A 23,385-nucleotide genomic window follows, 5' to 3' on the forward strand; every position below is an offset into this window, starting at 1 on the left:
ATTCCTTGGGGATAAAAAAAATAGCACAGCCACAGTGATCTCACATATTAACTTCATCAAAACTAGGACAAAACTTGGACAGCTGCTAGCTCAAGGAGCTTCTGAAAGATCCTGAATTAGAAAGTAAAAGCTTAGTTCATTATTCTGAAGGGTTCTTGGCTGAGTCAAAGAAATATACCAAAGCTGTTCCATTTATAGAGGAATTAAATAAACATTTTTATGGAAACTAAGAACAGTTTCCTGCTTCAGTTGAATGGTTCGGTGATCTAACATTGTAGTGGAGATCTCTAATTGGGCTGTGGTTTCAAATGTGGATGCTTTCGCTTTTTAAAAAGCATTTGAAATAAAGATTGTAGCAAATGCAGCTACTGAAAGACAACAAAGCAGATTTTCCAAGTTCACAGCAGCGCTCCCAAAGGCTTGTTAGGGGAAGTCAGGGAATACATAAATCAAACTGTTATAAATGAATGAAATTAAAGCTGTTTTTTTTTGCTACACTGGTTGACAGGGTTATTGAGGAAGAAAACCTATTGACCAGCATAAATTCACTGTGACTTCTTGGCAGCATAAAATGACAGTGAATCCAAGAGAGAGTATAGCAACATGATTATAACATCTGTACAGAAGATTTTTTTTTTAAAAAAGAAATCCTCAAAAGAAAAAAAAAGTCACAGGCATATCAGGAGAGGACAGAGTGGGAGGGAGTGGTTAGCAAATATTCCTGTCAACATAAATAAGATTTGTTGGTCCTGCCATTTCACTGTTCTAACTGCCCCTCACTGGGATATCCCTTTGAATGCTTACCGAGGAGGATTCAACTCTTGAGCTGAAAGATATCATCGCATTGTAAGCAGTATCTGATGTGCAATCGGATCAATCATGTTTTATTGATTATTAACACTATTTTTTCAATTGTAATTTTATTCTTGAAAGCTGCCCTGATTGCCATGAAGCAGTAGAGCAGAACAGAACTTTTAAGTACATGCATTTACAATCAATTTATAGGACATCCAATGTACACATTTGAGTATTAATACCAACAGATTAAAAACAACACAAAAGAAAAATAAGGTAACAAAGGCTGACGCACAGACAATTAAGTTTCAAATCACCATAGATGGGAAAACCAAGGCCTTCAAGATCAATGGCCAATGCCATCAGGACCATCCAAATCTTAAGGGGAAGGCTATTCCAGAGGACAGGTACTACAACAGAGCATGTCTCCTGGGTCCACCACATGTTCTGGTTTATAGAGAGGATACATGCCATGTCCACCCTATTGGATCTCATGGGATGGATAGAATCAATAAGTGACAAGTACTCTACAAGATCCAGTCCTATACTGTAACATGAAGGGCTTTATAGGTGATAACTCGCACCTTAAATTGTATCCAGAAGCCTAAATAAGCATTGCAGAAAGTCTAGCAACATCTATGTGTGGTTATTCTTTCTGTGGATAATTGCCGTTTCACTCAGTTGGTTCACTTTTGGAGTAATTAATGAGCAACCTATCGCTGAGGAGTCCAACTATCACATGAAGAGCCAGTTTGGTCTGGTGGTTAAGGCATCGGGTTAAAAACCAGGTGACCTGAGTTCTAGTTTCACCTTAGGCATGAAAGGCAGCTGGGTGATCTTGGGCCAATCACTCTCAGCCAAACCCAATTAACTTGTGGGGGAGATAGGAGGAGGAAGGGGTATAGGCATATTCGCACCTTCAATTATTTATAAAAAATAAAAAGGGTGGGAATAAATACATAAATATACGCATTAGATTTAATTCCAGGACTGTTCATTTTTCTGTTTGAGAACTATGTTGCTGCCAAAGGAAAAAATAAGTGGCTAAACATCTATTCCTGCCATTCCAGGTACTATTTATGAAGCTTTTCAAAGCTTCAGAGATTGCTTTGCTTCAACAAATATCCAATTGAAGCAATTCTTTAAAGTGAAGCGCTGAATCAGAACAGGACTCAATATCAGGGCATTAGGATTGGCATGCTGCTTGACAATAAAAAAAAATGCACATGCAAAAGACTTCTTTTTCCTCTAGATCAAGACAGTCGATTGAAGCAAATCAGTCCACTTCAATGCTTTGATTTAAAGCACTGAGTCAAGATGACTTGTTCTTTGGAATTATATTCCAGCTAACCTACACACATTTAATATATCCCTTTTGCAAAATATTGTCTAGATTAGATTTCTTTTCTATATATTTTCTCCTTTCCTCATACTATTTCAGGGGTGTCAAACTCAATTTCATTGAGGGCCGCATAAGGGTTTTGTTTGACCTCGGGGGGCCAGGGGGCATGGTTTGGGTGGGCATGGTCAGCTTGACATCTGTCGTGTCCCCCTTCCCCTCCGACGGCCGGGTCTGGGAAGTCTGTATCAAGCGTGGCCACGAAGCCTCTGCAGCTTTGCCAAATTCCTTTCAGAGTTCTCAGGGCAGCAGGAATCCAAGGTGTGACTTCAGCAAACCAGATGAGACTTTGCTTGACTCAAGGAATTCCAAAAAGCAGATCCTTTATATAGGCCATGGGGTGTGGCTCAATGACTCAGCACTTATCCAGGCCTGCCCCTCCCTTCCTTTTGCTGACGTCGCCTCTCCATTCTCCGGAAGCGGGAATCCGTCCACTGTGACTTTCCGTCCTCCTGATCTGCTGCCAGCAATTCTAGCACGTGGCTGGCTTCGTGCTCACACGCTGTAGGAGGGAGGTTTGTTTGCTCATTCCTGACATTCTGTCCGGGCATGGTGCCAGGGCTGGGGGCTGGAGGCATGCCAGGCCATTCCTCTTCATTATCAGACTCTGACTCAGATAGCAGGAGATGGGAGGGGCCCGGCTGAGGAGAAGAGGGCGAGCGAGGCACAACAACATCACTCATGTCGGGGGCACCTGTGATGGCCTGGGCGGGGCTGGGGAGGATCCTCCTGCAGCCCTCTGCCAGCGAAAACGCACTCGCGGCCCTCCCAGCCTCCAATTTTCTGGCAAAGGCACTGCGGGCCAGTCCTTTGCGGTTTCTAGGGTGGCCCCGTGGGCCAGATCTAAGCACCCCACGAGCCGGATTCGGCCCACGGGCCTTGAGTTTGGTCTAATACATTACTGTAAGGGTGTGTTGCGGTGGTGGGATTCAAAATTTTTTATTACCGGTTCTGTGGGCGTGGCTTGGTGGGCATGGCAGGGGAAGGTTACTGCAAAATCCCCATTTCCTCCCAATCAGCTGGGACTCGGGAGGCAGAGAATAGATGGGGCGGAGCTAGTCAGAGGTGGTATTTACCGGTTCTCCAAACTACTCAGAATTTCCGCTACCGGTTCTCTAGAACTGGTCAGAACCTGCTGAAACCCACCTCTGCTGCATTGGTTAAGGACCATGCTTTTGGCATTCTTCAAGTCTGAATAACTTGTCTGAAATGGTTGCCTGGTCAAGCAGGGCATTGGACTGGAAGACTTCCAAGGTCCCTTCCAACTCTGTTGTTCTGCTAAATATTTCTGTTAAGTAAGATTAAGAGATGCTGAAAGGTCATATAGCCTAGTCCAATGTGTACTTGGATCAGAGCATTATTGATTCTCCAATAGCATTATTGATTCTCCAATAGCATTATTGATTCTTAAAAAATGGCTATTACGGTCAAAATAATAATGTGGAGCAATCCCCAGAAAAGTATGAGGCATGATAAAATATGTTTATTTTCAGCTTACTACCAATTGCATGAGCATCTAGCATATTTTGTCTACATTTCATAGCGGCCAAATCAAATGTACCCAAGAACTATACGGAAAAAAAAATTTGGAAACATTTTTTTTACCAATCTACACATTTCTGGTAAATAAATACGGCAAAGTTTTGTTGCTTTCTCAGCATCAGCAAAGTTTCTGCAGTTATTTAGAACTCTTTCAGGCAGTCAATTAATACAGGAGATGGCATTCTTTGAAACTGATTTAATTTTTAAACATTTATATTAATTGAAACAATTAATTGAAAGCCATAAATGCATAAATGTAGATTAGCATAACCACAAAGTTAATAAGCTAGCAATAAAAAATTAAACAGAGAATAGAAAAGGGGGGAGAAGCACCAGTAAAAAATTGTCCCATATGCTTAAAAAAAAAGTTGGCTGTATTAACTTAATTACACTTTGTTTAATTTAAGCTTCTACTGATTTATTTAGAGCAGGATATCCAAGCTCATGTAAATAGCTAATATCAGCTTCATTAACTATTTATTAAGAAAGTTATTCACTTGGAAACTAGAGATAATCTCTGCACAGCCTTTGTGGAGCTTCAGAAGTAGTGATTGCATCACAACAAATGTCAAAGTGGAATATACAGCCAAGAAGTACTCTACGTGAAATGAAACTCGTTTTTTTTTTTTTAATTCTGGAATAGCTTCTTATTTAGCACTGATCTAGAGCAGGGGTCTCCAACCTTGGTCACTTTAAGACTTGTGGACTTGTAGAAGTTGAAGTCCACAAGTCTTTAAGTGGCCAAGGTTGGAGACCTCTGATCTAGAGTAATAATACACAGAAAAGAAGTGTACAAACTAAATTTAAGAAAGGCAGAAGCAGCCCAGTATCACATTGCTAGCATCTGATGGATAATAAAACAGGCAAAGAGTTTTTTTTAAAGACTATCTTTGCTTTATTGATTACACAGTGGCTTCTGATTGGATAGACCACAACAAATTTATTGGATAGTCCTTAAAAAGATGGAAGTCTGGTTAACTACCTGCTTATTCAAGAATTTATATGGTGGCTACCAAGCACAGTTAGAATGCAATATGAAATAGCTAAATGGTTCAAAATTGGGAAAGGAGTGACAAGACTATGCACTGTTATCTAATTATATGCAGAATGTACTGTGAGAAATGGTGCAGCAGCAAAAACAGAAAGTGAAATTAAAGTTGTGTTGGAAAATATTGACAAGACAAACATAAACTTACAATAATCCTTTTTAAAAATATGGTAAACCCATCTTCGGTAAAAAGGACTCCATCCAGTGGTGGGATTCAGCCGGTTTGGGCCAGTTTGGGTGAACCGGTAATTAAATTGCTGGCTGGCCCCACCCTGCCCCTTCCAGGAGTCCCCACGCACCCCATTTTGGCTCCCAGGTTAGTGCAGGGAGGCCTCCTAGGCCAAAAACGGGGTGTAGGGGGTGTGGTGCTGCCCCCCCATGGCCCGTTTTTGCTCCCAGGAGGCTGTATGGAGGCCTACTAGGCTCAAAATGAGGCACGGAGAGGGTGACGCTTCCCCCTTCCGTGGCCCGTTTTTGTTCCCAGGGGAGTGCAGGAGGTCTAGTGCTACCTGTCACACCCCCTGGCCACGCCCACCATGGCCATGCCCACCCAGCCAGTCATTGGGGCAGAGAACCAGTTGTTAAATTATTTGAATCCCACCACTGACTCCATCTCATTTCTGTTGTTAAAGAATCAACATGACACAGTTCTAGAAATATAAAAACTGCTAATTAATGAACCTGAAATCTCTAGACATTTTCTCTTTTATATCTTAAAGAGATAATATATTATTTTGTTTAATTTATTAAAGTCCAAAAGGCAATAACTTGCTAGATTTCTTACCTTTTCCCATGTTGTCTTATTACATTGTGTGTGTTTTTAGAAACACAAAGCATATTATATTTACCTTTAATTGAAGCCAAAAACCTATATTAATTCCCATTAATGGGATGCCCACAGCAATAATACTTATCTTTTCATCCAAAAATCTAACTTTAGCCGATTGTTCTTTTTGATGAAGTATATGCAGTAACACAACCATGAATAAATACTACTGAAGTATTTCATACCAAATACTTGATATTTGGAACTCATACCAAAAATGGTGATATAGTGTATTTCCTGGTAATACAACAACAAAAACTTTGATTTCATTTCATTTAGGAACATCTTTATTATTCAGCAAAGATCATTTAAAGAATGCATATAATTTTCATCAGATAAAAGGAGTATCTACAGGAACATAGTCTAAAATTATAACAGTATCTTTAGTAACTAAATAACTTATTTCAATCACAAAATAGAAAGATTAAAAAAATATGTTAGAAAGAAATTCCTACATTCAGAAGAAAATAAAGCACATTCCTGTTGGGAAAGATTAATAGAGTATGAATATCCATGAAAAAGACATATTATTGTATAAACAAAAATGTGAAATCACAGCTGATAGTTCTTCAGGTTGTATTGACCTTCATCGCATCTGGTTATGTATTATTATACTGGCTGGTCACACAGTCAGCCAAGTGTTTAGACTGGATTTGGCATTTTTGTCTACCTGTTGAGTCCTTCCCAAGGACCTGGGATAGGGAGATGTTGTTGTTTAATGATATTAAACATATCATTGAAGCATGTAAGCTGTTCCAAGTAAAGCTGCCTTTTGCAATTGACTAATAATAATGATTTTGTCAATGCCAGTGACATGTAAGTGGTGCTCCAGAATTCAATTTTGGGATTGCACCCAAGGCACTGTTTACTATTGGTACTACCTTTGCTTTCTTTGGCCATAGTCATTCTACTTCTATTTGCAGGTCTTTATATTTTGTTATTTTTCTCCAGTTCTTTATCTTCTCTTCTGTTGTTTTCAAGTACTGCCCCATCCACTATCCAAACTTTTTTCTCTTTCCTATCAACACTTGTTAAATCTAAGGTGCTATGTGGTAGGTGCTTGTCTGTTCAAATGTTGAAGTCCCAGAACACTTTAGCTTCTTCATTTTCTATTATTTTGTCTACTTTATGCCCTACCAGTTCTTGCTTGCAGGCAATTGATATTTGTTGTATTTGAAGGTGCCTTTTTTTTTTGACAGGAACATAAAGATGTAAAATATTTTTCAGTTGCCTCATTATTATGAAATGATTTCTAAATAAAATTGAATAATTTCAAAATACAGAAACTTGATGAAGGGTTCAGGATTTTTTTCCCAAGCCATATTTTTCACTTTATTAATTTTTTGTGTATTATCCTTAATATCACTGGAGAAAGCAATTATGTTGGCTAGAGTTAGTGGTAAAAGGAAATCAGGCCACTAAAGAACGCAATAGCTGGACACCATCAAAGCTGACACCAGCCAGAGCATAGACAAATTCAAAGAAGGATTTCAAGATCCAAAGATGTGGAAATCTGACCCCTAGAATCGCCAACAGTCAGGCATGACTTTAATGGATAACATCATCATCATGTCCTTAATAAGATTAGGGAAACAAAATATCATAACATTTTTGTCCTCTGCCCATGTGACTATATGACTCTTACAGGAGAGCCAATACTTTCCAGATCAAAACAAACTGACTGGCCTTTCTCAGTTTCCTCCAGAATTCCTACAATCAATATGTTCACCTGGCACAAGTGAGATCCCAGAAACATTTTATCCTTAATTATCTTTAGCACGTCAGTTAGGGAATGCTGCATTCCTCTGGACACCCTGTCAAGATATTCTGTTCTTGGCTGCATCAGAATATATAGCATTAATAGTGCCTTAATAGTTTGTCTATATTCTCTGCACTTGAGAAGGACAGTCATCACAACTGTCTTGGCAACTGCTAACACGCCTCTCAGTGAAGGTGCAAAAATGTTCTTGGCCACACTCCAGGCAGGTAACCAACAAAGTCCTCCTGATAATCAAAGCATCCTGTAATCGCCTGCTCCCGGTTCTAGTAATAGCCATTAACGTAGCAATTATCTGGATATAAATTGTGGAGGAATGTCACAGGCTGCCAGCATCCATCTGACTGCAATGCCATCAATGCAGGCCTGAAGACTGGAAGCTACTATAGAGACATCATTTTCTTACAACCATGGAAACAGTTTTCCTTAGGGCAAAGATTGGCTGGAACACAAAGTTCTATAAAGAGCTGTACGTGGCTAATGCAGCCTCATCTTTGGAGTCTTTACCCAACTCCTTAACATATTTCCCCTTTTTGGCCCTGAGGGAACTTCTCAAAAGCAGATTATGATGTCACACTGGGATACTTTCCCCTCACTCAAGTTTTAAACTCTTTTTCTGCTCCTAAAATGGTTATTTGGATCCTGCCTCAAGACAAATCAGATTATTTCAATAAGATTTTTTATTGAGTGATGATAAAATTGACCAAATCTGTGCTGTTTAATCCAATGCCTTTGTCTTAAAGTCGAAGTAAGCAGTGGTCCTACCAGAATGTACAACTTAGAAAGAAGCTGTATATGTTTTAATGTCAAGTAGCAAAGAGGATATGTTTATGTCGTAAGTGGGTATACAATTGCTCTCTCATGGCCCCAAAACGGAAAATCTGATGGTCTGGAACAGCCTTCAGTAGAATGCTACTTCGTTTATTCATACACGGCATATTTACTAAGAAAAGAAAATTGGCAGTTTTCATTCTGAAAGTTTCTTCCACAATACTTCATCCTTAAAATTGTCTAAAAAGCTGTCGAGGTCTTGAGGTATGCTTTGAAATGAGGTGACCCTGGAAGATGACACTTTTTTTTTTCCAGTACGCCAACTATGCATTTCATTTTATCAAAAGAAACTCTGAAAAAACTGAAGTTAGGTGGAACGCCGAACCAAGTTGTTTACCAGGAATAAAAATAAGGAGGCAAAAGCATGAAATTTAATCCACGTCCATTTGCAAAGAGGGGAGGCATGTTTGATGATTTCAACTTCACATTTAATTGTGTTTGAAAATATTCTGGAAGTTTTTTTTCTTTTTTTCCAATGGCATGATGATTCCATTGGCATCCCTGGGAATGGGGGGGGGGGAGAATGATGAAATGTATATGGCAACATTTCTGCAGGCTACATGAATTAGGATCTTTTGTCCAGTGGGACATAATTACAGAAGGCCAGGATTTGCATCATGATACTGCAATGAATTTTTTGCCATCGTGGTTTCTACCAAACACATATGGATGTACCATGAAAAGTACAGTGTATCTCTCTCCCTTTTGTTGCAAAACAAAGTTTTTTGCCAGCAAATAGGGCACTTAGGGGAACCTGTTTGGCAAACCTGGGCAGATTCCTTCTGATGCCCTTTAAGGGATGATTCTGATACTGATAGGCAATCAATACAAGTTTTCCTGTTCAAGCCAGGGATTCTGTACTGTCTAGCTAGTACAGTTTTGTTCCATGTCAATTCAATATAGAATTTCAGGTTCAGTGGAGGTGAGAGAATATAAATCCTAACTATCAAAAGAAAAGAAAAGAAAAATTGGCAGTTTTCATTCTGAAAGTTTCTTCCACAATACTTCATCCTTAAAATTGTCTAAAAAGCTGTCGAGGTCTTGAGGTATGCTTTGAAATGAGGTGACCCTGGAAGATGACACTTTTTTTTTTTTTTTTTCTTTTTTTTTTTTTTTTTTTTTTTTTTTTATTCAAAAAGTTTTACAAAATTTTTTTCCCCCTTTTCCCCCCTCCTCCCCTCCCTTCGCAACCCCCCCCCGACTTCCCGGAACGAGCACAAGGTATAGTTAAAAGTAAAACAAACATATGCTAAAAAGTTTTCGTCCCAACTTAATTATACCCCTACAATCATCAATTCCTAACTTCCCCCAAAAGCAATCAAAAATAATACATCATAATCATTCAAAAACAGTCTGATAACTCTTAGTCTGATATCTACGTTGAATATAGTCAATCCATTTTTTCCATTCCTTTAAGTATCTTTCTTGCGTATTGTCTTTCAAAAAGGCTGATATCTTCGCCATCTCAGCCAAATTGGCAACTTTCAATATCCATTCTTGTATTGTTGGTACTTCTTTTTTCTTCCAATATTGTCCTATTAGTAATCTTGCTGCAGTTATTAGATTTAAAATCAATTTAGTCTCAATTACTGTACAATCCGTAATAATTCCCAACAAGAAAAATTGCGGCAGGAACTTTATCTTCTTTTTCAGAACATTTTGTAAAATCCACCAAATTTTTATCCAAAAGGCCTTTATGTCCTTACAAGTCCACCAAATGTGAAAATATGTAGCGTCATCACAATTACATCTCCAACATTTTGCTTGCATTTCTGGATACATACACGATAATTTTTTAGGATCTAGATGCCATCTATAAAACATTTTATAAAAGATTTCCTCAGATTCTGTGCCTCGTGAATTTAACATTTCTAACCCAAATTTTTCCCACGTTTCCAATAATATTGGCTCCTGAAAATTTTGTGCCCACTTTATCATACAGTCCTTTACCAAGTCCCTTTCAGAATCTATTTCAAGTAACACATTATACAATCTCTTTATATGCTCCTGAGACTGATTTCTAATTTGCTTTACCAAATTTCCCTCGTTCTGCTCTATACCAATTTTCTGATCTCCCTTCCATCTAGCATGTAATTGCTCATATTGAAACCAAGTATAATTTTTCCTTCCTCTCTTAATACTTGCAGAGATTTTAACTGCAAATTACCTCTTTCAGTATTCAAAAGATCTTTATATGTAATCATTTCCTGATTCTGTTCTATGTTTATATTTTCTACTGTATGTCTAGGACATGCCCATATAGGAACCTTATAATTTAGTTTATAAGAGTATTTTTCCAAACACGCAGAAGGGCATTTCTTAGCACATGATTTTTAAAGGCCTTATCCACTTTTTTGTCATAAATTAAATATGCATGCCATCCATATAACAAATCATAACCTTCTATATTCAAAATTCTGTCCTCTGTTAAATTAAACCAATCACTTATTGCAGAGAGAGCAGCTGCTTCATAATATAATTTAAAATTAGGCATTTTAAACCTCCCTTTCCGAGAATCTTGAATTATTTTCATTTTAACCCTAGCTTTTTTACCTTCCCATATAAATTTGTTAATTCCCTTCTGCCATTCCTCAAGATTCTTATCTTTCTTAATTATTGGTATCATCTGAAAGAGGAATAAAAATCTAGGTAAAACATTCATTTTAATAGCAGCAATTCTCCCAGCAAAGATAATTGCAATTTTTCCAAACAATCAATTCCTCCTGAACTTTTTGCCATAAAACCTCATAGTTATTCTTATACAATTTCACATTTGATGACGTAATATAAACCCCTAAATACTTAACCTTCTTTACAATTTCAAATCCTGTTACTTCCTCTAGTTTTTCTTTCTGTTGTCTGGCCATATTTTTATTATCACTTTTGTCTTTTCTGATTTACCTTAAACCCTGAGACATTCCCATATTGATCAATTATTTCCAACAAAGATTTACTAGAATTTATAGGGTTTGTTAAAGTAATCACCAAATCATCTGCAAAAGCTCTTAACTTATATTCATACTGTCTAACTCTAATTCCTCTATCTCCTTTACTTCTCGTATTTTATCCAATAATGGTTCTAGAGTTAAAATAAACAATAATGGTGATAAAGGACATCCCTGTCTTGTTCCTTTCGCAATCTTAAAAGGTTCTGTTAAGCTACCATTGATTATAATCTGTGCTGTTTGCTCTCCATAAATTGCCCTAATTATTCTTAAAAAACCATCTCCAAATTGCATCTTTTCTATTAATTTAAATAAAAAATCCCAATGCAATTGATCAAAAGCTTTCTCTGCATCGAGAAAATAAATGCTGCTGGAATAAAATTTTTCTTTTCTAAGTACTCCAGTAAATTAACAATCTGCCTAACATTATTCCTCATCTGTCTCCCTTTTATAAATCCAGATTGATCATTATGAATTCTTCGCTGCAGAATCAACATTAATCTATTAGCTATTATTTTAACAAAATCTTATAATCATTATTTAAAAGTGAGATTGGCCTATAATTCCCAGGTTTAGAACAATCCTGTTCCTCTTTGGTATCAATGAAATAAAAGAGGTTCTCCATGAGGGGAATTCTCCTAGTTGTATCTGATTAAATAATTCCTTAAGTGGACCTAACATCTCATCCTGTAAATTCCTATAATAACTAACTGTAAGCCCATCCGTACCAGGAGTTTTCCCATTTTTAATTGTTTAATTACCAAAATAATTTCTTCCGAGGTTATAGGCCGATTCAATTCATCCGTTTGTTCTAAAGTTAAATTTTTAACCTTATATTCCTTCAAATACTTATCAATATCCCTATTCAATATATTATCTTTAAGATATAAATTTGTATAATATTCTAAAAAAGCTTTTTTAATTTTATCCTGTTGATATCTCTCTTTACCTTTGTATTCTATTTTTTCTATAGTACGTTATTTTTGTCTTTTCCTTAAAGTGTATGCTAACCACCTACCAGGTCTATTTGCGTTACAAAAAGTATTATGTTTGGCATATTGTATATTTGTTGCCACCTGATCAGCCATTATCATATTAAATTGATTCTGTAGTAACTTTATTGCATCTTTAAGTTTTTGATCATGTGGGTTATGTATTAATAATTGTTGTTTCTTATAAATTTCCTCTTCTAAATACCTCGCTGTCTTTGTTGCTTATTTCTCTGTCTATTATTAAGATATATTAATACACCTCTCATAAAAGCTTTACTGCAGTCCCAAACCATTTCTATCGATGTTTCATTATTCAAATTATAATCAAAAAATTCTTTCATCTGCTTTTTACATTGATTTACATTATCCTGATATCTAAACAAATTTTCATTTAATCTCCAAGTTCTTCTACCCTCTTTTCCATATTGCAATTCCATCCAAACAGGACTATGATCAGACAAACATCTTGGAAATATCTTAGTTTTCTTCACCCTAAAAAGCAAATCATTAGAAATTAAAATAAAATCAATACGTGAGAAGGATTGATGCCTATCAGAGAAAAAGTATAGTCTCTTTCCTCCAAATTCCGCAGTCTCCATACATCTCTTAACTCAAAATCTTCTATCATATCAAAAAAGGATTTAGGCAGCTTTGCATGTGCAGGTATCTTCTTGGAAGAAGTTCTCTTGTCCTTTCGTGTATCTATTACTCCATTCCAATCTCCCAATATAATACACGATTTATAATCCCATAGGATCAACTTATCATATAACATTCTATAAATTTTTCTTGTTGCTGGTTGGGTGCATATATACCAAGCAAGAGAGTCCTTTTTGTTTCTATTGTAAGTTCAATAGCAATATATCTTCCATAAATATCTGCCTCTATTAACTTGGCTGGTATATCTTTTCTCAAATAAACCACTATGCCATGGTTTTCTCCAAAGCTGAAGCAACAAAATGTTTACCTAACTTTGAGTTTATTAGGTACTTTTGATCTGATAATTTAATATGCTTTCTTGTAAGCAAATAACATCATTTTTAAATTGTTTCAAATAATGAAATATTTTTCTTCTCTTCTGAGCTGAGTTCAAACCATTGACATTCCAAGTCAAGATTTTATTTGCCATTACTGGGCTGCTGAAGCCTTTGGGCAATCAACTGAAGATCGTCCTCCCGTATCTTCGGCCGTGCTCCTCCCACCGCTTCTGTAGCAGAATCCTGAACTTTACTTTGAGTTTGTTGCTCCTTTTCTTTACGCTTAAGGGCTCCCCTCGTCAGTCTTTGTTCTTGTGGTTGTTCCTCTGATGGTAACATCACTGGAATCACCTCAGCTTCCACACCCATTTGAGTCTCTTGAATTCTTTTTCTATTATTTCTATTTCAAATTTCAGCACTGTAGAAAGAAAATCTTTGGCCTTAAGCACTGTGTCAATACGATATCTTCTTCCTGATAATACACTGTCAAGCCAACTGGAACCTCCCATCTAAATTGAATCTGGTATTTCTTAAGTTCTTGTGTAAAAATGTAAAGTCTTTTCTATCCCTTAACATCTTGGGAGGATCTCTTTCAAAACCTTCAACTCCTGTTCCCTATTTTCAAGTTTTTCTGAAAAGCAACTTGCTAAATTTGATTCCTCACTGTTCTTTTCAAAAAATAAACCACAATGTCTCTAGGAAGTTTCTTTTGCCTAGCAATCCAAGAATTAACTCTATAAATTTTGTCAATTTGATAAGCAACCTCTTGTGGATCAAGTTCAATAAATTCAGCCAGAGCTTCTGATAAAATTTTTTTTAAATCTTCCCCTTTGTCTTCATTCAAACCTCTAATTCTCAGAGCTCCTTCCATCATTCTATACTGCATCACCACCACTTGATCTTCATTTTTTTCCAATTTGATTTGCATTCCCCATTCTATTTTCTATTTGTTGATTTGACTGAACAATTTCTTGCACCTCCTCCTCCACCACCTCCAGTCTTTTGCCAAACCTTGAAAAGCCATTAAGATATCTTCTCTTATTTTTTATTATTCTCTTTATTTCTTCTCTTATTTTCTCATTATTATCCATAATCTCCTTAAACCTTTCTTCAGACACTTTCCTTGCTCTTTAATCAGATCTTCTAAAGCTGGTTCAGAACCCTTCTGCCCCCAGTCTTAGGTGGTTTAGTAGCCATTTCAGTTTTAAAATTCACAAAATATAAGTCTAGAAACTTCTCTTCTCCCCTTTAAGTATAGGAGAGCTCAGTTCACTTCATTAAAATCCACACATAACATTTCTTATCTTCTTAGTTGCACAGACTGTTTAAGATTCCATTCGTCATTTTCACTCCCGTTCAGGCGCCATTTTAGAGTCAATTAGAACAAAGGAAAAAAAAAAATTCCTCTTTTTTAGAAAGTAGAAGTCAGGAAATCAAAAATACTTGCAATCCAATAATCGTCCGCTTGCACTCATTCCGTCTGCTTAAAGAGATCCATAAAGATAAGACAATTAGCAGAGATGGACACCTTCTTCTTTTCCTGCTTTTGCAGAGACGCACTGAAGTCGGAGATGGCAGAAATATTTATGGGACCCCTCGACCCTTCGAAGCTCTGCTTAATTAAAACAAAGCCTCTGGGGAGGTCTACCAACATTCCTGCGCTCTTATCTTTTCTCTTTCATCCAGAGAAAAAGATTAAAGCCGGCTTTTCCTGGCTTTACGATGTTCAGTGCGGAGCCCCTTTAATTAGGGCTCAGCGAAGGGGTGGAGCCACCCGGAAGTCTCCCCATATATTAGTTTTTTATCCTAGTAAAATGATTCATCTGACCCAATAGTGGCAGTCCAAATTTTAGGTAAACAGGTAATACAGTATTGTGTACTCTAAGTACTTTTTTTTTAATTCATTCCCCAAGGAAACCAGTGTTCTAGCTAGTCACATTCCAAGAAATAACAAGAAAACATCATCCACTTATCCCATCTATTAAGGTTTCCATCAGATAGTAATGAGGATTGTCTGCTGTGATTCTTCCTTTTTAGATGGCATAGAATTAGTATGTGACCCAAAACTATTAGGATGTTTATTATCTGCAGTACATCAACATATAAATGAATTTCCTTATTAAAGAGATTGTTCCTTATTAAGTATACCATTGTTTTTAAATATCTGTTCTGCTTTCAAACTGTGTGAGATTCTCCATCTGCTTGCATTTTATAAGTCTGTTTATATGTACATCCCCCAGATCTCAATGAAAGTTTCTCCTATGAGTGTATAAAGGTGGGTATCCAAAGATTGTTCTCAAACTTTTCTGTTTGTATTAGCAGTAGGGTCAACAAGTCAAGATGTTGGTCACAACCACACAATTGAACCTTCAGCAGTCAGTCAGGAGGTTGTGAACGCTTATCTCAACTTTTTATTTTACCAACTCACCCCTTCTTGAATGGATTGACTCTGCCATTGTAAAATTCTGAGAAATGGATTTCATCTGGTTTTTTTTTTTTTTAATTTACATTTATATCCCGCCCTTCTCCGAAGACTCAGGGCGGCTTACAGTGTATAAGGCAATAGTCTCATTCTATTTGTATATTTACAAAGTCAACTTATTGCCCCCCCAACAATCTGGGTCCTCATTTTACCTATCTTATAAAGGATGGAAGGCTGAGTCAACCTTGGGCCGGGCTTGAACCTGCAGTAATTGCAGGCTGCTGTGTTCTAATAACAGGCTTCTTACCAGCCTGAGCTACCACGGCCCTTCAATTTTAAGGAATCAGAAGTAGAGTTTGAGGCTACTTTGCATAATTTAAGCCACTGTCCAAGACCTCCTGTTTCACAACTAGAATTCTTGGACCAGTTGCCATTTTGTGTTAATATAGAAAGGGCATTTAAATGAGTTTAGAAGGAGAGAATTCTTTCATCATTAAGGTGATGGGCAGGTGAGACTACTTTTAGTTAGTTGTTAGGTGGGGGGGAAGCTGGAAGCTTTAAAAAATTGTATAATTCTTCAGAACAGATATGATGGTTGATCCCACTGCAATGCAATTAGATTGCAAAAAAAAAATATGAAACCTTATCTGCTTAAATTCATGAAATAATGTTTGAATCTGAATGTTGATTCAAAAGAACTGAGTTGCTGGGACATATATAATATTTAACTTAATAGGCATCGTTAGGGCCATTAGGGAAAACTGTTATCAGCCGAAATAAATAAATTACTTGCTCTAAAAACTTTGGTTAAAACTCATCACTGGTCTGTGGGGAAAAAAATACTCTAAATGCCATGCACACTGTCAAAACAAATCTGAAGAGGTCCAATAGAGCAAGATGTTGTAATAACATTCCTATAATTAGAAAAATTCCTACTCATTACTGTAGATTAGAAGGAAAGGGTTCATTTTAAAACTATTTGTACCGTTTTATTCGCTACAACAAATTCTAACAATGGAACTGCGTTAGTTTGAAAAACCACTAGAAAAAATAGGTCTGTTTTAAATAGAAGAAAAAAAATCAGTCTCCCTTTAGGAAGAAATAACAATGATCTAATTTAATTTGGACATGGGCCATCCAACATTAGTGTCTTAGGACCCGATTTGTTTGTTCATGGAACATTTTGCACACCTGCACAGGATCAAACTCTAAATAAAGAAATGTTGATTTATTGTGCACCTTCTCCCAATCTGCTCTGGAGATTGGGTGAGGCTACCAGCATAGGGCTGCAATAAAAAAGATACATCTCACTTTGCTGCCATCTCATGGTCATCTAGATGTTTGCTACCAAAACTACTAGCCCTAAGATTGGGAGACCCTAGAGCAGGGGTGGCAAACTGGCAGCCCACAGGCCGGATGCATCACACGCAGGCCCCGCCCGCCTCAGCGAAGGGGGAAAATGTTGCGATATGTCACGTGATGGCAACATGACGCCGCAAGTTTGACACCCGTACTCTAGAGAGAAGGGTGCAGATGCGGGGGGGGGGGGGGGGGAGGGAATTCCTATTGTACCTGCAGACATGATTCAGAATTTTTGTAACTAAAATGACTGGTTTGCTATCAGTTGAATAATAGCACTAGAGATAGTCCGCGACTTACAACAGTTCCTTTAGTGACCGTTCAACGATACAATGGCACTGAAAATTATGGTTTATGACCGTTTGCCACAGTTACAACCTTTGTAGCATCCCCATGATCATGTAATCAAAATTCAGAGACTTGGAAACTAACTCATGTTGATGACGGTCGCTGCGTCCCGGGGTCATGTGATTTCCTTTCGCGACTTTCTGACAAGCAAAGTCCATTGGGAAGCCAGGTTCACTTAACAACCGGGTTACTAACATATCAATTGCCGTGATTCACTTAACAACTGTGTCAAGAAAAGTCGTAAAACGGGGCAAAACTCACTTAGCAACAGAAATCTTGGGCTCAATTGTGGTCGTAAGTCTAGGACTACCTGTATAATAGATTCCTATAGATTTTTCAAACGTGAACCGAGCAGTTTAGTTACTAAAAACAGACCTCTCAACAGAGGTAGGCCATCGTACTTGCTTCCTCCAAATTCAAAAGGAGTCCCCAAGGGGTATCAAAAGGATCATACCTTATAAATCACCAGAATAAATTCTGCACAAAGGCACAAAAGGGATTTGCCGGCAGGCAAAGCTGCATCTAATTGGAAATTGGCTTTTATTCAGGCCTGTAACCTTTTTCAAAAATAATCATCATCATCATCTCCCTGGTATTCCACTATCGTCATCACTTTTGTCCTGACAAATGGGCAATTTAATCCTGAATTGACAAATTCAGTCCGTATTAGATACTAAGTGCTCCTGGGCATGTTCTCTCTACATTTTAACAAGCAATTTAAAGCCAACATAAGGGCAAGCCACTTGTCTTGCAGTCTATGAGCCAATAAAGCCTGAATAGCAATGGCCTAATTTCCAGGAAAAATAAAATACTGCATTAAAACATATGTTTACAGCAAGCACTAGGTAACACAATGCATGCAGATATCTCAGCTTTCCATGGATTGATAATTTTACATAGGCTTCCAGTAATCAATAACAGTGAGGGGCTCAACTCAAGATTTATGGCCGTCCTACTCGTGCCAACAAGGAAGGCCTACTTCGGATCCCATCGGTCAAAGAAGTCCGTCTGTCGGGATCCAGAAGAACATTCTCTGCTGCAGCACATGCCCTTTGGAATGGTGCCTCTAAGGCAGCGGTCCCCAACTGCCAGGCTGTGGCCCAATACAGGGCAATTGCTCGTTCAGAACTGGGCCACGGAAATGGTTGACGAATGCACATGCGTAGCTCCACTTGTGCACGCAGCTCCATTTATGCAAGCGGCTGGCACACATGCTGCTACTTGCGCAAATGGGGCAGCACACTTGCCCACGGCTCACATGCAGCTGTGCCCCCCCCCGGAGTCCGCAAAGCCAGAAAAGTTGAAGACTGCTGCTCTAAGGTAAGAACTTCCCTGTTGTGACCCAGGCCCAAGTAGTAGTAGGAAACTCAGTCAATGTAAAAACAAATTTTATTAGCACAACTGAGAATTAATTCATCCTCAGCGTAGTCCAACTAAATTAAAGCAAATTCCTCCCAACACAATTCCTCAGTCATATCACCAATCTTGGTCCAATTATGCAAACTGCCAAAGGTCTTTCGTTCAGAAGACACCGCTACAAAACAAATGCAACAAGACAAAGCTATCAACTTTGTTTTTCGGCAAGGAGCCCAAATGCCATTGCTGGTCTTTTAAGCCTTATGGGACGGGCCAATCATCTCTTGGCCCTACTCCTGAGTTGTCCTCTTTGCTTGAGCTGCTCTTGCCTTCTGGCAGTTCTTCTCATGCGTGCATTAGGAACAAGCTCCTCCTGTTCCTCTGCCTCACTACTGTCAGCCTCTGGAGGCTCTGGAGTCTGCACCTCACTCCCCAATGGCCCTGGCCCCACCTCAGCCTCTGACACAGAGCCCTCATCCAGGCCTTCCCCAGCCTCCAGGACTGGCCCATGTTCTTCCTTAGCCTCATCACTGTCTGACTCCATTGCCAGTTCCACAGACTGCTGGCGGACCACAATATTCCCCCATCTTCCTACTCTTCCTTAAGAGCCTGAAAACCTGGCTACGCCGGTTAGCCTGGGGACCAAATGGGGAGTTCCATGCTGGAGGTGGCTTCTTGATTGATGCCAGACTCTACCTCCTCCCCCACTCCCCAGTTCTCCGCTTGTATCCATCCATCTTTCTTTTTTGGTAAGCATATAGTTGTATTTCTCAGTGGTACAGTGGCCTAGAGGTGGAACTCTCATCTCACAACCGGGAGGCTTTGAGTTCGATCCTGGGTAGAGGCAGATATTTCTCTCTCTGGGCACGATAAGAATATATCTGCTGAATATAACTCCACATTGGCGACAGGCAGGACATCCAGCCAGTAAACACTCAGCTCCATTCAGGTGCCTAGATTCCACCCTGCAAGGGATTATGGGGTCATTAAAAGATGATGATGATGATATAGTTGTATTTCTCATTGTGTTCTCTTTAATTGTTTATTTTATTGTACTATTGTCTTAGTTCTGTTCACACTCTTTTTATTTCTTGATTGAAATTCAACAAATAATAAATAATAAGAAGAATAGTTTAGACTTGTGCTTCTAAACTAGTTGATAGATCAACTCAGATGCACACATGCTGCCTAAATTTCTAAACAATGACACTGTACGGTATTTTACTAGAAATATCCAATCCATTAACAGCAAAGCTTCCAAGATAGGTTCCAACCATTTAACAGAGATATGTTTATTTATTTAGCATATGGCTCAGAGATATATGAGACAGTCAATCAAAAATAACTACTAAAGAGGTTAAAAAGCAGGTTGGTGATTGCATTAAATGCAGCAGTAGAAAGACAATTAAAGGTAAATTGAAGACAAAAATAGTAGGGCTCACTGGAAAGTTAAGGAAGAGAGACACAAAGGAAGATGTTACTGTCTCTTAACATCCTACTGTGATGACCGCTGACACTTCCAAGTTTTAGCATGTGAGAGAAACCAATGTAGGATGCATCCACTCAGCTTTGAAGTTGTTGGTATGCTGCAATTGGGTTTTTTTAAAGCCATCCACCAATTTCAATTTTTTTCATCTCCAATGTTGAATGTATTGTTATTATCTGGTCTTCAGGTAGTCCGCTATTATGGACTAACATAGGTCCCAAATACAGCTGTTTAACTTTACAAATAACTGGTAAACATAAGGCTACCAGCTATCCAAGCAGGCAAAAGGAGGACACGGATTATGAGAAAAAAAGGGCAATTGGGGAACTTATTGGCATCTGCAACAAATAATACAACTGAAAAAAACTGGGAAAAAAATCCACTGCAAGAAGGCCTTCCTGTATATGAAACTCCTTCCTCCCACCCCCACATCAGAAAGATTGATCTTTGAGTGGTGCGGTGGCCTAGAGGGGGAGCTCTTGCCTCATAATCAGGAGGCTGTGAGTTCGATCTTAGGTAGAGGCAGATATTTCTCTCTCTGGGCACATTGGGAATATATCTGCTGGAGAAAAAACTCTGCAGGAAGGGCATCCGGCTCCATTCAGTTGCCCAGACTCCACCCCGCAAGGGATTATGTGGTCATTAAAAGAGGATGATGAGGATCAGAAAGATTGGTCTTTCAAGGTCAGGAACGTGCTAAAGCTGCTTGGAAGACAAAAGCCTTCCGTTTCCAACCGATTTGGCACTTGTCAATTTCAGGCTTGCTGGCTGGAGGGTTCTAATCAGCTGATTAAGGTCATAGAGCAGAGCTTGTTCGCTTGCAGGTAGCACTCAGTAGGGAAGCTCTTGACTTCAGTGAACACCTGCACAGCAAGCGGTACTCAGAAAGCAGGGCAATATTTGATTTTAAGGCTATGCCATGAACACCCGTTTGAGGTCTTTAATAACTGACCTGCTGCTCTTTAGCTACTGTTAAGGAATCTACAGGGAGTCCTCGACGTGCGATCACAATCGAGCCCAAAATTTCTGAAATGTTGATTAAGCAAATGCTTCCCCATTTTACGACTTTTCTTGCCGCAGTAGTTGCTAAGGGAATCACCGTAGTCGGTAAATTAGGTTGTTACGTGAAACTGGCTTCCCTGTTGACTTTGCTTGCCAGAAGGTCAGGAAAAGGGGATCACATGACCCTGGGATGCTGCGACCATTGTAAATATGAGTCAGTCGCCAAGCATTTTGATCATGTGACCATGGGGATGCTGCAATGGTCATTATGTGGGAAACGGTTGTAAGTCACCTTTTTCAGTGACGTAACTTTGATCACTCACTAAATGAACTGTTGTATATTGAGGATTACCTGTGTTTTGTTTGCCCCATGACTAGGAATCTGATTTACACCCAATTCCTTTACAAATTAAAGCTCTCGCAATTAGTTATAGAATACCTTTGCATCAAACTTTAGGTGGCCTGGGATCCATCTAGTAATCCCGGGAATTAGCAATCCCAACCCTTTGAGAAGGGGAAATGTGCTTTCATCAAACACTCTTTTCTCAGACTCAGCCCTCCATCAAAAAACCTGTGGATGACGATACTGATTTAGGGAAAGATTGTGATAAAGTTTAATTTATAGGTAGTCCTTGGTTAACGACCGTCCTGTTTAACAGCTGTTAAGGGTCGCACTGCAAAGGTAGGCTTAGCACCGATTCTTGTTCACATAAATGTTCTCCAAAGCACCTGAGGGTAGAACAAGAAGCAATGGGTGGAAACTAATCAAGGAGAGAAGCAACTTAGAACTAAGGAGAAATTTCCTGACAGTTAGAACAATTAATAAGTGGAACGACTTGCCTGCAGAAGTTGTAAATGCCCCAACACTGGAAATTTTTAAGAAAATGTTGGATAACCATCTGTCTGAGATGGTGTAGGGTTTCCTGCCTGGGCAGGGGGTTGGACTAGAAGGCCTCCAAGGTCCCTTCCAACTCTGTTGTTATTATTATAAATTGTATTTGTCCCAGCAGTCATGTGATTGCAATTCAGGCCTTTGACAACCAATACCATGCAATGGTTGCTCCTACAGTCTCATAGTTGCCTTTGTGGTAAAATTAAAGGAGAAGTCAGTGGGAAGTCACAAGTTGGAGCAAGGGTGGGATTCAGCCGGTTCGGACCAGTTCTCATGAACCGGTCGTGGGACCTGTGAGTGGGGTGGACCCACCTCACCCACCCACACCGGTGCTATGCCATCCTATTTAACTGTGGTTTTTTAAGCTGCGCGCATGCGTGCAAGTTAATGTGCATGTGTGCGTGCAAGCGAAGCACATGCGCGCCCTCACATTTTTGGTGCTGGGGTGAACCGGTTATTAAATTATGTGAAGCCCACCACTGAGTTGGAGTCACATGACATGTTTAGTGACCATAATTCATTTAACAACCACAGCAGAGCTGACATCATAAGCTCTGACATCAGAGCTATGGTGGCGCAGTGGTTAGAATGCAATACCGCAAGCTACTTCTGCTGCCTGCCGGCTGCCTGCAGTTTGGTAGTTCGATTCTCACCGGCTCAAGGTTGACTCAGCCTTCCATCCTTCCGAGGTGGGTAAAATGAGGACACAGATTATTGGGAGCAATAGGCTGACTCTGTAAACTGCTTAGAGAGGGCTGTAAAAGCACTGTGAAGTGGTATATAAGTCTAAATGCTAGTGCTATTGCTATTGCTATAAGTTGGGCACGCTCACATGATCGTGTGATTTTTATTCAACAATCACGTCATTTCGCAATGGAATTGCCGATCCCAACTGCAGTTGTTCACTGAAGACTCCCTGCATAGATAAAAAGCATTTACACTCTTGAAATAGTTCAGAATAAATAGCTGGTGGACTTAACGATCTGCATTTTGAATCCCACCCAGCAATTAGAAGACATATGGGAGAGGAAACCATTGCTCAGGGATCCCAAGTACAATTTGTGGAAGATTTCTGATTTTTCCCAGTGAAACTGTCTCACACAGGCAATGTCTCCAAGGGATCTCTGCCAGAAAGCAGCTGCGATCCAAAGTTGATGGCTGGTGTGAGAAATTGCAAGGCTCAGTTACAGAGGCAACTTCCTAAACTCAGAATGAACATTCCAAGAGTGTTCTTCATGTCATGTCAGGGAATTCTCTAGCAACGGTTTTGCCTTGTTATCCCACGGGGTCCTGTAGAGGTGAGGCTAGAGGGATATGAAAAAAGCAAGCATGATAAGCCCAACTAAATAACTCGTCTCTGTTCTTCTCCCACCGCTACATCCCAATGG

At 39.0% G+C, this 23,385-nt stretch overlaps 1 protein-coding gene across 1 annotated transcript in view; it reads left to right on the plus strand.

Moving 5' to 3' along the window:
* KCNH7 (potassium voltage-gated channel subfamily H member 7) overlaps window positions 1–23,385 on the plus strand; it is a 408,359-nt gene that overhangs the window by 381,403 nt on the left and 3,571 nt on the right. The window lies entirely within an intron of this gene.

Source organism: Ahaetulla prasina, chromosome 1 (assembly GCF_028640845.1).
Source record: "Ahaetulla prasina isolate Xishuangbanna chromosome 1, ASM2864084v1, whole genome shotgun sequence".
NCBI lineage: Eukaryota > Metazoa > Chordata > Lepidosauria > Squamata > Colubridae > Ahaetulla > Ahaetulla prasina.